The sequence below is a fragment of the Lolium rigidum genome, chromosome 7 (genome assembly GCF_022539505.1).
Source record: "Lolium rigidum isolate FL_2022 chromosome 7, APGP_CSIRO_Lrig_0.1, whole genome shotgun sequence".
In the NCBI taxonomy this organism is placed as follows: Eukaryota; Viridiplantae; Streptophyta; class Magnoliopsida; order Poales; family Poaceae; genus Lolium; species Lolium rigidum.
Window position 1 is genome coordinate 271,218,997 of NC_061514.1, and position 18,338 is coordinate 271,237,334.

Sequence of the window (18,338 nt, forward strand, 5' to 3'; positions counted from 1 at the left end):
CGTGGCTACTGGCGCCGTTTTACTTTCGGGTCGGCTAGGGCGACGACGGAGGGCCGGCGGCGCGACGGCCACCGGCGGGTCCGGACATTCCGCGCGTTACTGCGCGTCAACCCACGCGCTCCTCCGTCGGGAGAGAGTGGCGGCGCGGGATCTCGGTCCTCGCCGGAGCAGCTGCTGCTCCGATGGTCCCCGGAGGGTAAAGGCAGACACTTGGTGGCATTAGGTATGTCTCCGGCTTGCAGATGGTTGTAATTTTGAACAAAAGAATAACCAATCTGAGTGCTAAACATGCAGAACAGGGGATAATCGAAAGCTAAAACATCAACATTATTGCCTAATAACATGATCTACAACTTGATCGCATTAGGGTTCTAGTGCTAACTATAACCAGCGTCTGATACCATTGTTAGGTCTTAAACATTAGGGGTGACACTAGATCGTGAGAAGCAGCGGCCTAGAACACCTAATGACATAAACAGAGAGAGTAGATGTGTTGCATTACTGGGCACTGACGATCCCATCGACGCCTGCGTGAGGCAGGCTTGGTGCAGCGATGTTGATGACGATCCGGTGGTCGCTGATGATGCAGGGATCCTCTGATCCCCTCGGGTCTCCGGCGGCCTTGCGCCTGGCACCGCCGGGCGCGAGGCTGATCTTCCGTCGTTCTGCGCTTCCCTAGATCGGTAGGGCTTATGGGGTTGTGGGGAGAGCAGAGAGCTGATCGTGAACTCGTTAATCCGATCCCAGCCAGGCTCCCCCCCTTTTATATGGCGCAGGCGACAGGGGACCAAACCATCGAGTTGGTTTTGGTGCCCCCGATCAGGGCGCATTAGTTTCGTACGAGGTGGCCACGAACGTTGGTTCGTGGGCCTCAACCTTAACGTTATTTTGACTGAAACGTTTTTTTTTGTTTCTATTCCTTTAAACCTGACAGGTCAACCAACACTTCACACTGCAAATAGAGCATAATGGATTCTACCATGGATTGCATGGTAATCTTCATTGTGCCTGTGGAACCTGTGACTTCTTTGACAAATGCAACATTGAAACTTACTCACCGATTTGGATTCATTATTTTATTCAACATGCATCTTGGTCATCCCATTGATGAGAGAATGAATATGTATTGGTGCCTTCCTGAAAAAGATATTAATCATGGCTTGTATTTCTTTGAGAGTGATTTCACATATTAGCAATGTGTGCAGGTGCGAAGGTGCATAAAACTTTTACCATTTTAGTCGACCATATAAATGTCCTGAAGGAGCAGAGAGAGGAAGTAACTCTAAATAAAGGGCCACCTACTTTGACAAAGTGCCAAAGAATGTTATAAATTATGCAATCCTAATAAAAGTGAGCCAATAATAAGTACATTTCGTATGTTATAAATTATGCAATCCCAATATAAGTGTGCCAATAATAAATATTTTGCCTTTTTTATAAATAATGCATTATCTTAGATACAAAGAGATCTATAATATCTAAATAGGAGCAACCCACTAAGTTGATTTCTCTCAACATGCAAGCCATCCACCTCATCAAGTTTCTCAACTAATCTTAGCCTGCCACATCACCCATTAAATCCCTCAAGTATGCCACATCAGCAAATAAAACACGGCATTCTTTGCTCACTACAAGAGAACCCCTCCTACAACAACACATACTTAACAACGAAATTAATATGGGTTGCTAAATTTTATGGTAGATACACATGCATGCGTTGCAGGCTAGATCCGTTGTCCAATAAACATACTCCATATCAAACAACAAATATTAATTATGGGCCGAGCCCACTAAGCACCACTCTCCTTTATATATATTTACTATATATAAAAGTTAACCCCATTTGCTGGAACCTCATCAGTTTGGGTACTGTTCATGGTACATTTGCATCCAATTAAAATTTGACACGATAGGATTTTTACTGTAGATTGATGGCGTGTGGGTTTCTCTTCTCTTTTTTCTTCCTGTGCAAAATTCCTGGTGATCACGTCACGTGGGTCTTCGTTCAGATGGTCAAAGCGGTGGTGGGACCCATCACGGAACAGATAGGAGTATGGAATCGAGGATCGTGTCCATCGGTGGTACTCTCTCGACGCTTCCCCAGATCATCTCTCGCTCTCCCATTGATTTCCTCCCTACCCTACCTAATCTTCACCTCCACCTCCACCTCCCTCCCCTGTAAGTTTCTCCCGCCCTACCCAATCTTGGCGGCAGGGATGACATAGGGTTTCGCTAGCCCGTCCGCCGCCACGACCATGGGCTGATGCTCCATGAAGGTGTACCTGGAGGAGCGGCGTCGGGGGCCTCAGCAGGCGTCGGTGGGAGCCAGGCCGAGGGGAGCGGCGTTGGCTGGAGGAGCCCGTCAAATGCCTGGCTGTGTCGCTGGGAGTCCCCGCCACTGAGAGCCCGCGTCTGCTGACCGCTCCTTCCTTCCATCTGTTTTCTCTCTCCGGTCTCCTCTCTCTCACCCAAAAACAGGTGCAGCGGCGGCGGAGACGGCCTCGACAACAGCGAGGGTGGAGACGCTGCGACACCATGTGAGCTCGAACTCTGATGTTGGAATCTTCCCATATGCTTTTACTTTTCTGTTCATGTTTTTCCTGTGAATTTTGGGGATTTTTGTTTGGTGAAATGGGCATATTGGATGTGCCGGCTAGATAGATGAGGCCAGGTATTGCTTTCTTTCTCTCACTTCAATTCCATTGTATTGGTAGCTTATTTCTCCCAACTACGTTGGTTAAAACATTAGGAAAATCTGGACTTGAACCCTTCTTTTAGCCACTTACAGCAGCAAATTAATCATGTCTTTTACTCGATCTGGGCAGAGGATCAAGTGGCTATAGAGAAGATGGAGGAGGAGCAGATGGATGCCGCATATTCTCAGCATGAAAGCATACAACTTCCGGATAGATCTGTATCATTTCGTTTGAGTACCGTTGTTGGGGCTAAAGGAGCTGTGGTGGATCCGTGCTCTTTGTAGCTAGCATGCCTCTGGTGATTTTATATACTCACATGGTGTTCCTCAGACCATATGTGATTACTGATACATTTCCACCGCGGCTGTATAAGTAAAGAAAATTTCGATCAGCATGATGAATTAATTGAATTGTCACCGAATGGAGTCTTGTGGTTCTTCAAAATCAACCAGGTCTATTCTCGCAGTCAACAAAATAGTTCCTCTTAGATTGTTGTCTGTCATTGTAGGTTGTTTGTAAGTTTCATGCATTGCCACCTCCTTTGGTTGCCTGCCTTTTCTTTTAAAATAAATCTGTGTGATCATTAAGTTTATAATTATAATTACTGCTGAAATTATATAATTTCAGTATATCTACCTGGTATAGTTAGCTAATGTCTTCCTTCAAAGTAAGTTAAACACATCCTGTTCTGAGTTCTGCTAATTGGTACTGATAGTGGGATATATGGATGGTTATGGATATGCAAAAAAATTGTCACTATCTCCTCCCTGTATGCAGATATATAACAAGATAGGCAGCAATGGGACGTGAGAAAACAAGAGAGACAGCGATGGGGCGTGCATGGGATGTGAATTACAAGAGGTTTATTGTGACTTCGATGCCTCTTACTGAATTTGGTAGGGTCATTCACAGACTTAAAATCTGATTGGCATTGTTCCTGCCTTCCTGGGGTATGATTAGGCTGTTTTGCTGATAACACATCCGGATGATAAGACTGTTTCGCTAACCATATACAATCCTTTAACTGGGGTAATGTTTGAAGAGGTATTTACAAGCTCTTTTCTATTTTTCCAATTGAAAATATCAGTGCAATTTAATTTAGTGGATTAAGCCGTTTGGTATTGTAAATATGACTGTAGCATCGCATTTCGTTTGAGTACCGTTGTTGGGGCTAAAGGAGCTGTGGTGGATCCGTGCTCTTTGTAGCTAGCATGCCTCTGGTGATTTTATATACTCACATGGTGTTCCTCAGACCATATGTGATTACTGATACATTTCCACCGCGGCTGTATAAGTAAAGAAAATTTCGATCAGCATGATGAATTAATTGAATTGTCACCGAATGGAGTCTTGTGGTTCTTCAAAATCAACCAGGTCTATTCTCGCAGTCAACCAAATAGTTCCTCTTAGATTGTTGTCTGTCATTGTAGGTTGTTTGTAAGTTTCATGCATTGCCACCTCCTTTGGTTGCCTGCCTTTTCTTTTAAAATAAATCTGTGTGATCATTAAGTTTATAATTATAATTACTGCTGAAATTATATAATTTCAGTATATCTACCTGGTATAGTTAGCTAATGTCTTCCTTCAAAGTAAGTTAAACACATCCTGTTCTGAGTTCTGCTAATTGGTACTGATAGTGGGATATATGGATGGTTATGGATATGCAAAAAAATTGTCACTATCTCCTCCCTGTATGCAGATATGATAACAAGATAGGCAGCAATGGGACGTGAGAAAACAAGAGAGGCAGCGATGGGGCGTGCATGGGATGTGAATTACAAGAGGTTTATTGTGACTTCGATGCCTCTTACTGAATTTGGTAGGGTCATTCACAGACTTAAAATCTGATTGGCATTGTTCCTGCCTTCCTGGGGTATGATTAGGCTGTTTTGCTGATAACACATCCGGATGATAAGACTGTTTCGCTAACCATATACAATCCTTTAACTGGGGTAATGTTTGAAGAGGTATTTACAAGCTCGTTTCTATTTTTCCAATTGAAAATATCAGTGCAATTTAATTTAGTGGATTAAGCCGTTTGGTATTGTAAATATGACTGTAGCATCGTTTTCTCCAACAGTGTGAGTGTCATGCCCATGGTACATTTCATCAAATTTGAAGAACATCGGGTAATATTTGAAGAAATATGCTAAAAAGCTCTGTATTTTTACAACTTGCTTATTCACCTCAGATCCTAACTTATTCAACATTGAAGAAGATAGGAGCTAAGCCATCCATCTATTGAGATTTATTTGGATGTGCAGAAAACCTTCTGTTATAATGTTTGTGTGAACAAAGATAAGCCTTTGGTTATGTCAAGCTTGGAATTTTTTCTCTCAGGTTCTGTTTTAGCCAATTTTAGCAAGTCATTTTATTGGCCCAAATTTTTGATCTAAGCTAATCTTTCAATCAACTTTAACAAGTACATCAAAGCAGCATGCCATCGGTGAGTTAGAACATGACAGACTCGACCGGCTAGATCCAGTTAAATGTAATATGAGCCCAACCGCTTTTTTACTCTAATTCAATCCAAAAGTCCCCTTTCTGGAAAGAATATATGTGGGCTGATGGGGCCTCTCTTTTGTACAAATAGTCTCTAGGTAATGGGGAAAATATAAATTCGTAGAGTGGGGACTACGGGACTATATACTCCCTCTGAACTCAATTTTGGAATTTGTTTTCAGGATGGCACACTTTGGTGGCTCCCAGATTTCCTTCAAAGCATTAAGTTGATGAAACCAGTTCTGTTTCGTGAGCAGCCTCTCTCTCCCTCTCTCTCCCTCTCTCTCTGGGTCGGTTGTTTGACCAGTGCTGTCTTCTTATGATTCTCCCTGAACACATGTTTGTTGTGTTACGAGTTCGAGTGTGTGAATCGTCTATTTTCTGAAGGTGATATTTCTAAGACTGTGGTCTATTTTTTCTGACACTTTAGAGTGTTACCTGAGAAACTATCCAAGATATTATATTTGCTCTAAACAGGGATGAACTGAAATGCACAATTATCAATATATGTGCTTCTGCAGTTCTGTGGTCTATTTGGAAGCTGCCTAACAATCTCCGTTTTCAGGGAAAACAATGAAGAAGTTTGACCTGCATTTGGGATGCAGCGATCTGTTAGGCAACTATGGTCAGCTACTCACGACTACAGGATTATGGGCACTGCTATATGGCTGACTTGGAGCATGTTTGTGAGTTTACCCCTTCTAATGTACGTGCTCAATTTTGGATGTATCGGTACAAGGAGACATAGCTCCAGCTCCTGAACATTTTACTCTAAAAGACTTAAGCTTTCATCGCTGCTATACATGGTAGCAGTGAACTGTACATAGTATGGCAGTGTCTATTGCCACTAGAACCGATGTTGTATACCAGTTTAATCTTTTCTCTCTGTTCAACCTGCATCCTGTTTCTGTCAGTTGTAGTATCACTCGCTGTATATATGTTAAATGATAAAGTTTGGCTAGCACCACATTTAGTATATGATTCCTCTTATATGCTTCGAAGCGGTTTAGTCTACGCACCTAATTGTTTCTTGTGCTTATCGTGCTCAGTCTAAATTATACAACTTATATTCCTTTGTGCATGGATATTTTCAGACTGTAGACTGTAGCTTATAAATGCAGACTGTAGCTTACAAAGAGCTGAACTAACTGAAAGTTAAACTCAGGTTGTCACAAATTCGTTCCCACCATTTCCGCCTTGCCCAGGAGAGGAACTACCCTAATTTGCAAGGTCTGTAAGGGCGATGGTCACAAGCCACTTCATAAGCACATATTACATACTGCTCCATCTGCCGCCCCTCCCGCCATTGCCACCACAGCTGGAGCGCTGTCTGCCACGCACCTGCCGCAGCCGCTCTGACATTGGCAAAAGAATCCGCTGCTGTGCCATATGCTAAGGCTACCATACCTCTCGCCCCAGCAACTATTAGCTTATCCCCAATCGAAATACCATGCGCTTCCATTTCTACCCGCTCCCACACTAATTGGGAAAAAGCTCCGTTCGCTATTTCTAAGGAAACAGAGTACCACACGATCAACGCCACCACGGGCGCGGCGTGCGCCGCGCCTCACTTCCTAGTTTCCTTTAACCCCAACGCCCTAAACGACGCGCCCACGAACGCAACACGCAAGTCGCCTCCCCCAATAGGCAGTTTGCGAGCAGGGCGTCTCGCGTCCCTCCCTGGCGAAGCACCTCGCGGTGATAGATGAGCGAGGACGTCTCCCGGCGTATCCAAGGTCTGATTGTATGATTGCTTTGCGTAGGTGTGTACCACGACATCCCACTGCAGCCAAGATGGAATTTGTACACCTCCGATCTGAAACTTCCTTTATCCTTTCTTTCTATCCAACCTCATAATTCATAACCCGTGTTTTCCATTGTTTGGCATTGGCAGGAAGCACGATGGTTTCTCCACGCAACAACTTGGGCGAGGCGCTTGCAGTTATGAAAGCCACAACCCACCTATGAGCCTCCGATTTCCCTCGATCCTATGGATAATTTTTTTTTTCTTCCGTATTTTTCCTACTACTACTATTTGATGATTAGCCCCAATTAGCCTGGCCTAATTATTTTTTCTTACTAATTTTTTGAGTGTAACTATAATCTACTTTGTTTCATTCATTTTCTCCCGAACTTGTGTGTACTGATTTGGTGTTTAGCACTGGTTAAATTTACAGAGTGTATGTTGGTTCGTGACAGACAGGGGGCTTGGCGACATGGCAGAGGTTCGAATTATGCAATTTCTCTTTTTCCCCTGACATGCCTCCTCTGATCCACAAGATTATTACAGGCAAAATGCAATATTCTTAATCTTATTGTATTTTGTTCTGTAGCAGCGTTTCATTCACAGGCGAGAGAGATGCATATGCGCAGGAGGAGGATGAGGTGGGAAATTGACTGAGAGAATGGACAAGAATCATTAGCACGTAAAGTACTAACCAAGTTCTAAAATACTGAACCATCAGTCATTAGCACGTAGCACACTAGGCTATTGTTCCTGTTGCCCATGAATCATTAGAATATATAGGCTATTGTTACTATCTCTTAGAAATCTCTGTATTTGAGTAGATAAATGAAGTTAGTAAAAGCGAGAATTGGTACGTATGCTGATCTCTTTATCAAGTAGATTAGATTCCTTTTACTATATTGCAGACTACCGCTAAACCTATACAACCCTTAGCCGCGGAGGGGCTGGTCCGATCCAAGCCATCAGGGATCAGCGGCGGCGGCGCGCCACCGGCTCGCCTGGCGGCGGCGTTTGTCTTCGGGGTCCAGTTTGGACTGGGTTGTAATTTTAATTTCTTTGTGGTCCTTTCTGTAAGATCTCAGCTTTAATATCAGTTCTCTTTCCCGCAAAAAAAAAATTCAGCTCTGTAATCAACATTATATTTATTACTTAATTCAGAAGTTTGATCTGTTGTTAGATGGAAGATCTCGTTAAATAAAGTAGTCTAATATTCTGGTTGATGGATTCGTTTAAGTCAATCTTGTTCTGGCTATTTCTTTATAAAGATTTCTGTCTGCTTATCAGTATGTGGTAACCACAATGATTTGTAGGTATGACGAGATATTTTCGATGCCCAAGATAGCAAAGAGGTCTTGCGTGCTGACTTAGTTTTGGCATGCCAGCAAGATGAGTATACCCCATTTAGGTATTGCTGAGCAACTACTCTCCGTGCATAGTAAAATTCACTACACCATTTTGTTTAAAAAAAATTCACTTCCATTTGCCACTGTGATACTGAAATGGATTTTTGTTTTTGCAGGTCCCATAGATGCTTTTTATATTCGGACATCAGATCAGAACATGCTGGGGAAATATTAGAAATAATATATATAGGACTTGGCAGTATATTATATGTTTCCGCAAGATTGTAAAATTGTTTACTCTTCAGACAACTTTTATGTACCGGATGGTGGTTGCAATAAAAATATTAAATTATTTGGCATTCAATACATTCATATTATACGAGTTTCGTGTGCTTTGTATGTCTCACATAAATGTTCCCTAGCTGAAAATGCAATCTACCGAGCGATCAAACCATTCAGGCCAAATAATAATAATTATTATTAAATAGAAATTTCACTTATTGTGGGATTTCACTACCAACGCATGCACATGTTGCTCGAAATATGTAGCTAATCTGCAACGCTTGTCCCACTAGTTACCAACGGAGCTATATGCGTTGCATTGTACCCTTGCAACGCCTGAAAACGCAACGCATTTTAATCCGTTGGTAAAAGCGCTAGCAACGCCAATATGAACATTTAGATACAGATATATGCGTTGTTGTAGGTGGGGTCCTCTTGTAGTGGCTCCATCCTCTCCTCCACTGAACCCTTCCTCTCCTACATCATTACCATAATTAATTTTCAACTTCAGGAATTTCACTCACGTACGGAAAAGAGACAACTCCTCATATCTCTTCATCTTCTCCATGCAAATGTAACGGGTGGAAGTAGAGCTAGCTATAAATGCTCTCAAGTTGGAAGTTTAAGAAGTGAAGCTGCTTTGTTCTGATTATCACCAAAATTTTCATGTCGCGCGCTTCCCAGAACCTCTTGACCTGCTAGAGGCATATGAGCAAAGCCACTTGCCTTCTTATCCGTTCTCTTCTGATTGGCTTATTATATTTGTCACATGTTAGATGCACTCTGTGGCTTTGTGCCAAAGGTGATTGCCAATGGCAAATGGATGAAGCCGTTCTTGCTTATAGCTAGCTCGCCATGTTCTTGGCGCAGACATGGAGCGATGCCCCACCAGCAAACTCTGAATCAAGACGGTATGAACAGATTAACTTCTCCAATAGCTTTTTGTCATTAATCCCGCGAGTCAAGAGCTGATTGATGGCTAGGTCGTCAAATGGACCATGGCTAGCTAGGCGATAAGTTGCAGTCTAATAAGTCAAGTCAATGTACTGTAGATATGTTCTAATTTGGTGTGTTTCATTTTTCCAATAAAATATGTATTGAGGATTTCAGTTGAAATATGGTGATTCTGGATGTCATGGATGAGCTATCGCCAGGACTCACTCACTGGCACACCCAGTAGATCTGAAAGATTGTGTCCACAAACTTCATCCATGCAGGTTATTCTTGCCTCTTGCCTGCAGATCAGTGACCATAATATTTGCCCCATCTTCCTTGAATAAATATACTGATATCGTAATATTCAAACCTAGGTTCGATCTCCAGGTCAGTGATCTCTATATATGACCGTTGCATATTCTAATCGAACTCTATATTAGATCATTTTCAACCAAATAATTAACTTTGAACATATCTTCACTTACATACAATAATTAAGGCTGGCTATCCGTAATGCAATTTTATGTCTAAATTTATCCACGTGTTCCCGCAGCAACGTCGCGGGGGAATCATCTAGTTTTTTGGGATGTGCCACATAATTACCGGGAAGAGAAGGATGCAACCGCATCTTATCTAAGACTTTGTCTCTACATTTCGGTAGTTTTATTTAAACATCTAACATGTACTAAAAGATATCACTAAGATATGATGCATTAAATTGGGCCTAAAGAAAATATTTAGAAGTGAATTAATGCAATTAATCCGTACAAATTTTAGCACTGCTTATCTAGTCCACTAATAAATATGATTCCAATGTTAGAGTACTAATGAGCATTGATATTAGATGCACTATATAAGGTTGGTCTCATCCACTATACACAAGCAAGACAACCAACAACCATAAACAATTTTTCATATTGATCAATGTCACATCCAAGAAAGATGGCGAGGACATCCATGGTTCTGATACTACTTTCGATCCTCGCACTCGCCATGGTTTCATCTGGTACCTAGCTATCTGTTCTCCGTGTGCAGACACTGTTCCTTTTCAAAATCTATAGTGGGGTTGTAGTGCGTAAATATTTAATTATAAACTACTTTGCATGGTGCACTGTCTTACTTTTGCAGACGCGGAAACTATGTGTGATAATAGGATCCTTCCGCCAACACATAATTGTAAGTCCGGAGATTGTCAGGCAGCTTGCGTGGACTGGCTGAAAAATATGGAATGCCCAAGTTGCTCCGTTGGTCCTCGCACCAAGTGCTCTCAAGATGCTTGCAACTGTGAGATATGTTCGCATAGTTGATTGATCTCTCTTCTTGGTGGAGGGACATCCATGGAGGAGGAGAATAATTGAAATTTTGTGCTTGTTTGTAGTATCCCAAAATATTCTCGATTCTGGATTGTTAAATTAATAAATTAAGTTGGTTGACTTGGTTGACTTTGTTGAAAATTATGAATGAAAAGAAACTATTGAGGACTTGATTCAAAAGAGAAAAGATAATTCATATTCTATATCTTATTTAGATTTTAGAATAAACTAAAACTTTTAGAATTGTTTTCTTAACCTTGTGAAGTGGGATTCAAACTTTTTCAATTTTGGTTTTATCTTTAACCGGAGCGAGCACACGAAGGCGCCGGAGCATCACCGGAACCAAGGACGACCAGCCGCCTTTCGTCGGCGCGTGAGGTTGAAGAAGGCGTCGCTGAGACCACCTCTGTTACCTTCGTAGTATTCCGCTTCTCGTCGTCTACCTCGCCGCCGCCAAGGAAGCCCATAGCCGCAGCTAACATCACCGCCAGAGCCGCCCGCATTGCGTCCTCATAGTGTGATTGTCAAGCAAAAAAAAAACATGTTGATAGCAACATAGTTTTACAGTTTACAAAAGTTGGATGCTTTTCTCTGTAGCATGAAAAGTAGGTGAGAAATATAGTCTTACAAATATGTCTGCTGTCATGCTAGTAATGTTTTTTAGATCAAAACATGCTAATTCTCATGCTGGTAATGTTGTGGTCATGTCCAGTATACGTGCTAATTCACAGGAAAATGAAATTGTTTCTCTTTTGTACAAAAGGCGAATGTGCATATTTTCAGTTGCAGTTAGTAGGCTCATGCTACACATAAGAGCATATCTAACAGGCCCCGCATTTTTTCAACCCCTCAAAACATGGTTTTTTTTTGACAAATTGGATATTAGAACCAACACAACATTCACATAAAATAAATGTTTTACATCACACAATAATCATCATAATTATTACAATAATGTTTTTCGGAAATGTCAACAAATGTTCTAATGGAAGAATTAAACAAATAACAAATGTTTCACACATACAACAATAGGAAATGAATGTTTCACACATACAACAATAGAAAATGAATGTAATAACTCATTGACCATGCAACTGCCAGTGGTGATCAATCAGATCTTGGGTGAGCTGGTGGGAGGATAGGTCGGTACCTCGGCAAAATAATCTTGCATCAGCTGTTCGTGGCCGAGTGCACGGTTCCGCGGAATGCAAATACGCCCCATCACGGATCATTTCCGCTGATCCAGCAGCTTGGCGCGGTCCTCCATGTGCTTCATGCTGAACATGAGCAGCATCATCTCCGTCTCGTCGTCGTTGAGCACCTCGTCGAGGTCCGAATCGTCGGAATCCGACGAGGACCAATCGGTCGACGAATCGTCCAAATCCACCATGTGCACATCCTTCGAAGCCATCTACCACGGTGAAGCATACATCAGCTCCAAACACGTCCATTTTACCGGCGAGAACGAAGAAGAACGCGGCGGAACACTCACCGGCAAAAACGGCGGAGAAGACCGCGGCGGGGGTGCGGCGGCGCGCGCGGAGGAACGCGGATCTTCGGCAGGGGTGCGGCGGAGGTGCGGCGGGCGTCGACGCAGCTCGGCGCGGCTCGGCGGGCGGCGAAGGGGCGCGGATCTGACGGATTCCGGCGGCGGCGCGCGGGGGAAACGGGTGGGGGAACTGAAATGTTCGCGTGCGGTTTCGGAAATGCGATACTGGTTTGGCCCTCTATCCCCGCTCCCACCCCGCACAAGTAGGGGACGAAGACCTGCCCCGTAATCGAAAACAGCAAAAACGGAGCGGGGGCTATTTTTACGGGGCCTGCTAGACGGTCGGGTAGAACCGAAACCCGTATTCCTTTAAGGGATCTGTTAGATATGCTCTAACATTCAACATGACGACACAGTATTATACGCACAGATAATTGAAAAACATGCGGACGGACAAAGTCCGGTCAGGCCGGACCTGGAATTTGTTGAAAACTGAGCACGTCGCAACCGAAATTTTTCTCAAACACGTTAAAGAATATAAGAATCATCTAGTAAAAGAAATAATATAAGAATCACAAGAGAAAATGTAACTTCTACAAAAGTCGTTTTTTTTTTTTAGAGAACAGGCATCAAGGCCCGACTTTAAATTAATAAGGCCACACGGTAACAAGGTTTAGATACAGACTACTGGGCATTACAGCTTAGCCAGCACGAAGTTCACAAAGCAGCAAAACATAAAGCAACATATAGATCTCGGCAGCAGTGGCGGTGAAGTCCGCGTCCCTGACCCTCCCGAGGGGCAGCCTACTTCTTCACACCGCCGGTGGAGGCTTCAACTGCACGTACAGCTCCCTTAGCTCGCGCGCCATCCAGCTTAGCCCCTCCTTTTCTCTTGCCTTGGCTTTTAGGCTCCACAGCTGCAAGAAAATAATGGTTTTGTAAATAATGTCAGCTGGGTTAGAAATAGTTTTCTTCTCAATCGCAAGCTTGTTGCGCACATGCCAAAGGGCCCAAGACTGGGCTAAAAATAGCACCCAAAGTAGCCTCCTAGGGTAACCGGAAAAACCAGAGATGATGGCATGGAACTGAGCAAAATTGGTAGGACACCGGTTGCACCCGAGCAGGCTGGCGTAAGACGGACCAGGAAAACGTCGCCAAGGAGCAGGTGAAGAAGATATGGCTAGCGTCCTCCGGAGCACCACACAAGGCACGAGAGGCCATTGGAGGGACCATGTACGGTGAGAATCTGTTGTCCGACGGCAACTTGTCAATGGCCAATTGCCGAGGAGAAGATCTTAATTTTTAGCGGGAGCTCGGCTTCCCACATGTCCTTGGAGTGGGCAACTGTCGCACCCTTCGAAAGCTGAGCATACATCGATTTAACTGTGAACGAGCCATGTTGATCCAGGTGCCAGGAAACCTTGTCTTGACCCGTGTCAAGATGCACAGAAGTTAACAGTGCCTGCAGCTCCCCCCATTGGCGAGCTCCATCCGGATCCAGGGATCGGCGAAAGCGGACCTGCAGGGAGTGATGCTGCAGGGCCTCAGCCACCGAGATGTCTTGATTGTCGCAGATGGCGAAGAGCGTGGGGAAGGAATCCATGATGGGCCCCCGCCCAATCCACCAATCTTTCCAAAAATTGGTGCGGAAACCATTCCGGACCTCATGCTTTGCGCCCACTTTGAATAGATGTTTGATTTTGTGTAAGCTTTTCCAGAATGGTGACCCACCGTGGCCCGAGCCCGAGAAGAGGTCAGATGCGTCAACATACTTGGCGCGGATGATACGGGCCCAAATCGTGTCCTCGTCCTGATAGAGCCTCCAAATCCATTTGAGGAGGAGAGCCAGGTTCATGTTCTTGGTATTAAGCAGGCCTAGGCCCCCCACCTCTTTGGGTCTGCAAACCGTTGGCCAATTTACAAGGTGATATTTCCTCTTGGGACCGGCCCCTTCCCAAAGAACTTGGATCGATGAGAGTCGAACCTCGCGTGAATCCCATCGTGGAGGAGGAACAGACCCATCGCAAAAATGGGGAGATTGTCGAGGCAGGAGTTAGACAAGATTAGTCTCCCCCCGGAGGACAAAAGTCTACCCACCCAGGGTTCTATCTTGGCAGCCAGCTTTCGGACAAGGAACAACCATTGCTCAAGCGTTAACTTCCGGTCCGAAATAGGCAGCCCTAAGTAGATGAACGGGAAGTTGCCTAGTTTGCAGTTCAGCTTGTTGGCAATGACGTTTCTTTCGCTGATACGCTGCCCCAGCACAAACACTTCACTTTTATGATAATTGATCTTGAGCCCGGACATATCTTCGAAGCACATCAGAAGGAACTTGAGGTTGGCGATATCCTCATCCGATCCCTGGATGAGGATAAGCGTGTCGTCGGCGTACTGAAGGTGCGTAATGCCCCCTGGCAGGAGATGTGGGACTAAACCATTGATGTGGCCGGCGGAAGCAGCGGCTGAAAGGATCACAGACAGCGCCTCCCCGATGAAATTGAAGAGCAGAGGGGAGAGGGGATCCCCCTGTCGGACCCCTCTCTTATTCCTAAAAAACGGCCCCACCTCGCCGTTAATGGAGATAGCAGTTTGTCCCCCGGAGACAAGTTGCGATATCCTGTGAATATACCCAGCATCAAAGCCTTTGCAGCGAAGTACTTCCCCCAGGAAGTCCCAGTTAACCCGATCATACGCCTTTTCGAAGTCCAATTTGAGTAGCACCCCACTGTGCTTCCTCTTCCTGATATCGTGGATGATCTCCATCAGGGCCAGGGGACCATCCAGGATGTTTCTGCCCTTAATGAAGGCCGTTTGATTCGGGGAGATAATTCTGTGAGCAATAGGATCAAGTCTGGAGGCGTAAGCCTTGGAGATGATCTTGAAGATTACATTGATCAGGGCAATCGGACGATATTGTGAGATAAATTCCGCCCCAGGAACTTTCGGAATGAGTGACAAGATACCAAAGTTAAGTCTTGCAATGTCAATGCGCCCCAGCACAAAGTCATTGAGGATATGCAAAATACCAAGTTTGACCTGAGGCCAAAAACGCTTGAAGAAAACAACCGGGAAACCGTCCGGCCCTGGAGCGGTGTCGGTCTTCATCTCCTTGATAATGGACTCAAGCTCAGCTTCAGTGAAGGTGCAGGCCAGGCTCCCATTTTCGTCATCAGAAACGCGGGCTTCCTCACCCCAAGAGGAAGGCGCCAGCCCACACACTCTTGGAGCCGAGGAGCCGAGCAGGTGCCTGTAGAACTCATAGACGTGCTCTTGGATCATTTTAGGGTCCGAGATATCTCCATTGTCCGTCTTAAGCTTAGAGATATGGCACTTTCTTCTTCTCCCGTTAGCAACGGCATGAAAGTAAGCCGTGTTCGCGTCGCCCTGCAGAGCCCACCTAACTCTGCCTGAAGGAAGTATATGTGAGGTTTCTCCACAAAAGTCGTTTTCTCCACATGAGACGCATGATGATCCGGCTGAAGGAAGTATATGTGGGGTTTTTTCGGGCGTTTTAGTCGAGCGTATGCCAGCGCGGGCGATCGGCAAGAAGAGAATTTTAGCCTAGGGCGCGGGGCGCCGCCAATCCAGGCCACCAAAACTAGACCTAATCTGACGTTCTTCTGTTCATCTTCCTCGAGGGTCTCTCGCGAATTAGATTCGAGGGGATGATGACGAGGGGCCAACCTGACCACCCGAGGCAACGCCCCAGCTCCGGCGAACGGTACGTCCGACCGGCGCTCTCTTCTTCCTCTGCTCTGCATCTCAACCCGGCGACCTCCTCTCTTTCTCTGCCCTGCATCTCACTAGCCACTACGTAATCTTCTGCCAGGAGCAACTGGGCCAACCTCACGACCGAGCTCGCCGAGGACATAGCCGGCCGGCTACTCTCTATCGACGTGTCAGAGTACATCCGCTTCCGGGCCGTGTGCAAGCCCTGGCGCGAGCTCACCGACGACCCGCGCGCCTGCGGCGGCATGGACATCCGCTTCCGTCCACGCAATTGGTACCCCCTATGCAGGGAAGCGTCGACAGATCTGAGATGCCGTCTTCGTAACAGAGCCACATACGTCCGCCTCGAGTTCCACCTCCAGGTGTTTTCCACCAGCCACCTCCTCAGCGTTGCCGACGGCCTCCTCGTCCTCTCCGACAAGGCCACGCACGCCGTCCGCCTCCTACACCCGCTCACCGGCGTGGTCACCGAGTTTCCCAACATCACTAACGTGCGCCTGCACGAGAGTGCGGGACCGAAAACCCGCCTAGGCGTGGACAAGTTCAAGGACAGCTTTGCTCGCTTCGGCCCTGAACCAAATGCCTACGTCGCCACGTACGCATATAAGATCGGCTATCCTGCCTTAGACACCATACATACCTCTGCCTGCGTCCACGACTCCACCTCCCCGCCGACTATCCAGCTATACGTGAGAGATGGGTCCCTGTCGTGGCTCATCCTCCTTGCCAAGCCCGGCGATGAGCACTGGGTAGCCCTGAGCACTGAGGAACTTTATCTTTGTGCTCTGCAGGAGTACCAGGACTCGATTAAATTGCTGAAAGCATAGCAAAATCATGGTTCTCTCTAGCTGGTCCCGATCCTAGGTGTGCATCTAGTATTCTAGCGGTGCTTTCGTGCCAAATATATTTCTTGACTTTTATATTTCTTATTAATAACCGATTTACTTAGCTTGTTTCATTATGTGTATTAATTTCCCCCCTTGAAAAGTTGGTTTGTTGTGTTGTTTAGGATTCCACTTTGCTATAAAATGTTTTGAATTTTTTTTAACTTTGTGTGTGGTGTGTACGGGAACAAACATGATTTTGTGTTGGGATGGTTGCTCATTATTTACATCACACCACTGTTGGGTTCATCTTAATTTTTAATTATGCAGTTGTTATCACCAGAATTTGACCAAGTCAGAGGTGGGCCGCGATCAAGATGGACGTGAAGAATATATATATAGAAGTAATACGTGGATCGGCCTTTTATACCAAGTTGGGCTTAATTGCCCGTGTATCACGTAACATATTAGATCGCATCTTAGTTTAGAGATAGAATCTTACTCGTGCACGGTTTAGTGCACGCCCACATTAGAAAGTCCGCTGGACTATAAATATGTACCTAGGGTTTATGGAATAAAACAACAACCAACGTTCAACCACAAACAAATCTCGGCGCATCGCCAACCCCTTCGTCTCGAGGGTTTCTACCGGTAAGCGTCATGCTGCCTAGATCGCATCTCGCGATCTAGGCAGCACAAGCCTGCCTACGTTGTTCATGCGTTGCTCGTACTCGAAGCCTTTTGATGGCGAGCAACGTAGTTATCTTAGACATGTTAGGGTTAGCATTGTTCTTCATGTTACATGCTTTCGTAGTGCAACCCTTGCATGTCTAGCCGCCCTTACGCCTATCTTAGGCGTAGGGGCGGCACCCCGCTTGATCATAGTTTAGTAGATCTGATCCGTTACGATTGCTCCTTGTTCTACAAGGATTAGTTTAATATCTGCAATAGTTAGGCCTTACGAAGGGGGAGGATCCGGCGGCACGTAGGGTGTCGTTCGTTGGCCCTAAGCGGGATGTTCCGAGGATCAACCTCGTGTTGGTTTTTAGGCCTTGCTTAGGATCGGCTTACGATCACCGTGCGTGGCCGCGAGGCCCAACCTGGAGTAGGACGATCCGATTATGCGGTGAAAACCCCACATCGTCGTAGATCTCATTAGCTTTACCTTGATCAAGCGGGACCACCATATATTCGGACACCCCGTCCGGAATCATGGGTGGATCGGCTCTTTGAGCCGATTCACGGGATAACCCGAGAGCCGATCGAAGCTCGTATTTAACGTTTATGTGTGTGCCCTGCAGGAAACTAAGCGAGGCATCATCCACACCTTCCCGACCAGGTATAGGTCGGGTGGCACGCCCTTGTGATAAACATCGGTGCGTGCGACCAGGAGGCTTTGCGGGCCGTCGCTCGGAGGGACTAGGGCCAGCCGCAGCCCTAGTTGTTCCCGGCTCTACGGTGTTGCCCGTCTCTGCCC

General features: G+C 45.5%; 2 long non-coding RNA genes across 3 annotated transcripts; both read left to right on the forward strand.

Moving 5' to 3' along the window:
• Positions 1 to 2,374: 2,374 nt before the first annotated feature.
• On the forward strand, positions 2,375 to 3,140 carry LOC124678269. Of its 2 annotated transcripts, none has more exons than XR_006994399.1 (2): positions 2,375 to 2,671; positions 2,826 to 3,140. It is a non-coding gene; the product is annotated as an uncharacterized LOC124678269 (long non-coding RNA). The 2 variants fall into 2 exon arrangements; XR_006994400.1 differs by having other exon boundaries at positions 2,375 to 2,537.
• Positions 3,141 to 3,847: 707 nt separating this feature from the next.
• On the forward strand, positions 3,848 to 6,091 carry LOC124678270. Its single transcript, XR_006994401.1, has 2 exons — positions 3,848 to 4,070; positions 5,381 to 6,091. It is a non-coding gene; the product is annotated as an uncharacterized LOC124678270 (long non-coding RNA).
• Positions 6,092 to 18,338: the final 12,247 nt, after the last annotated feature.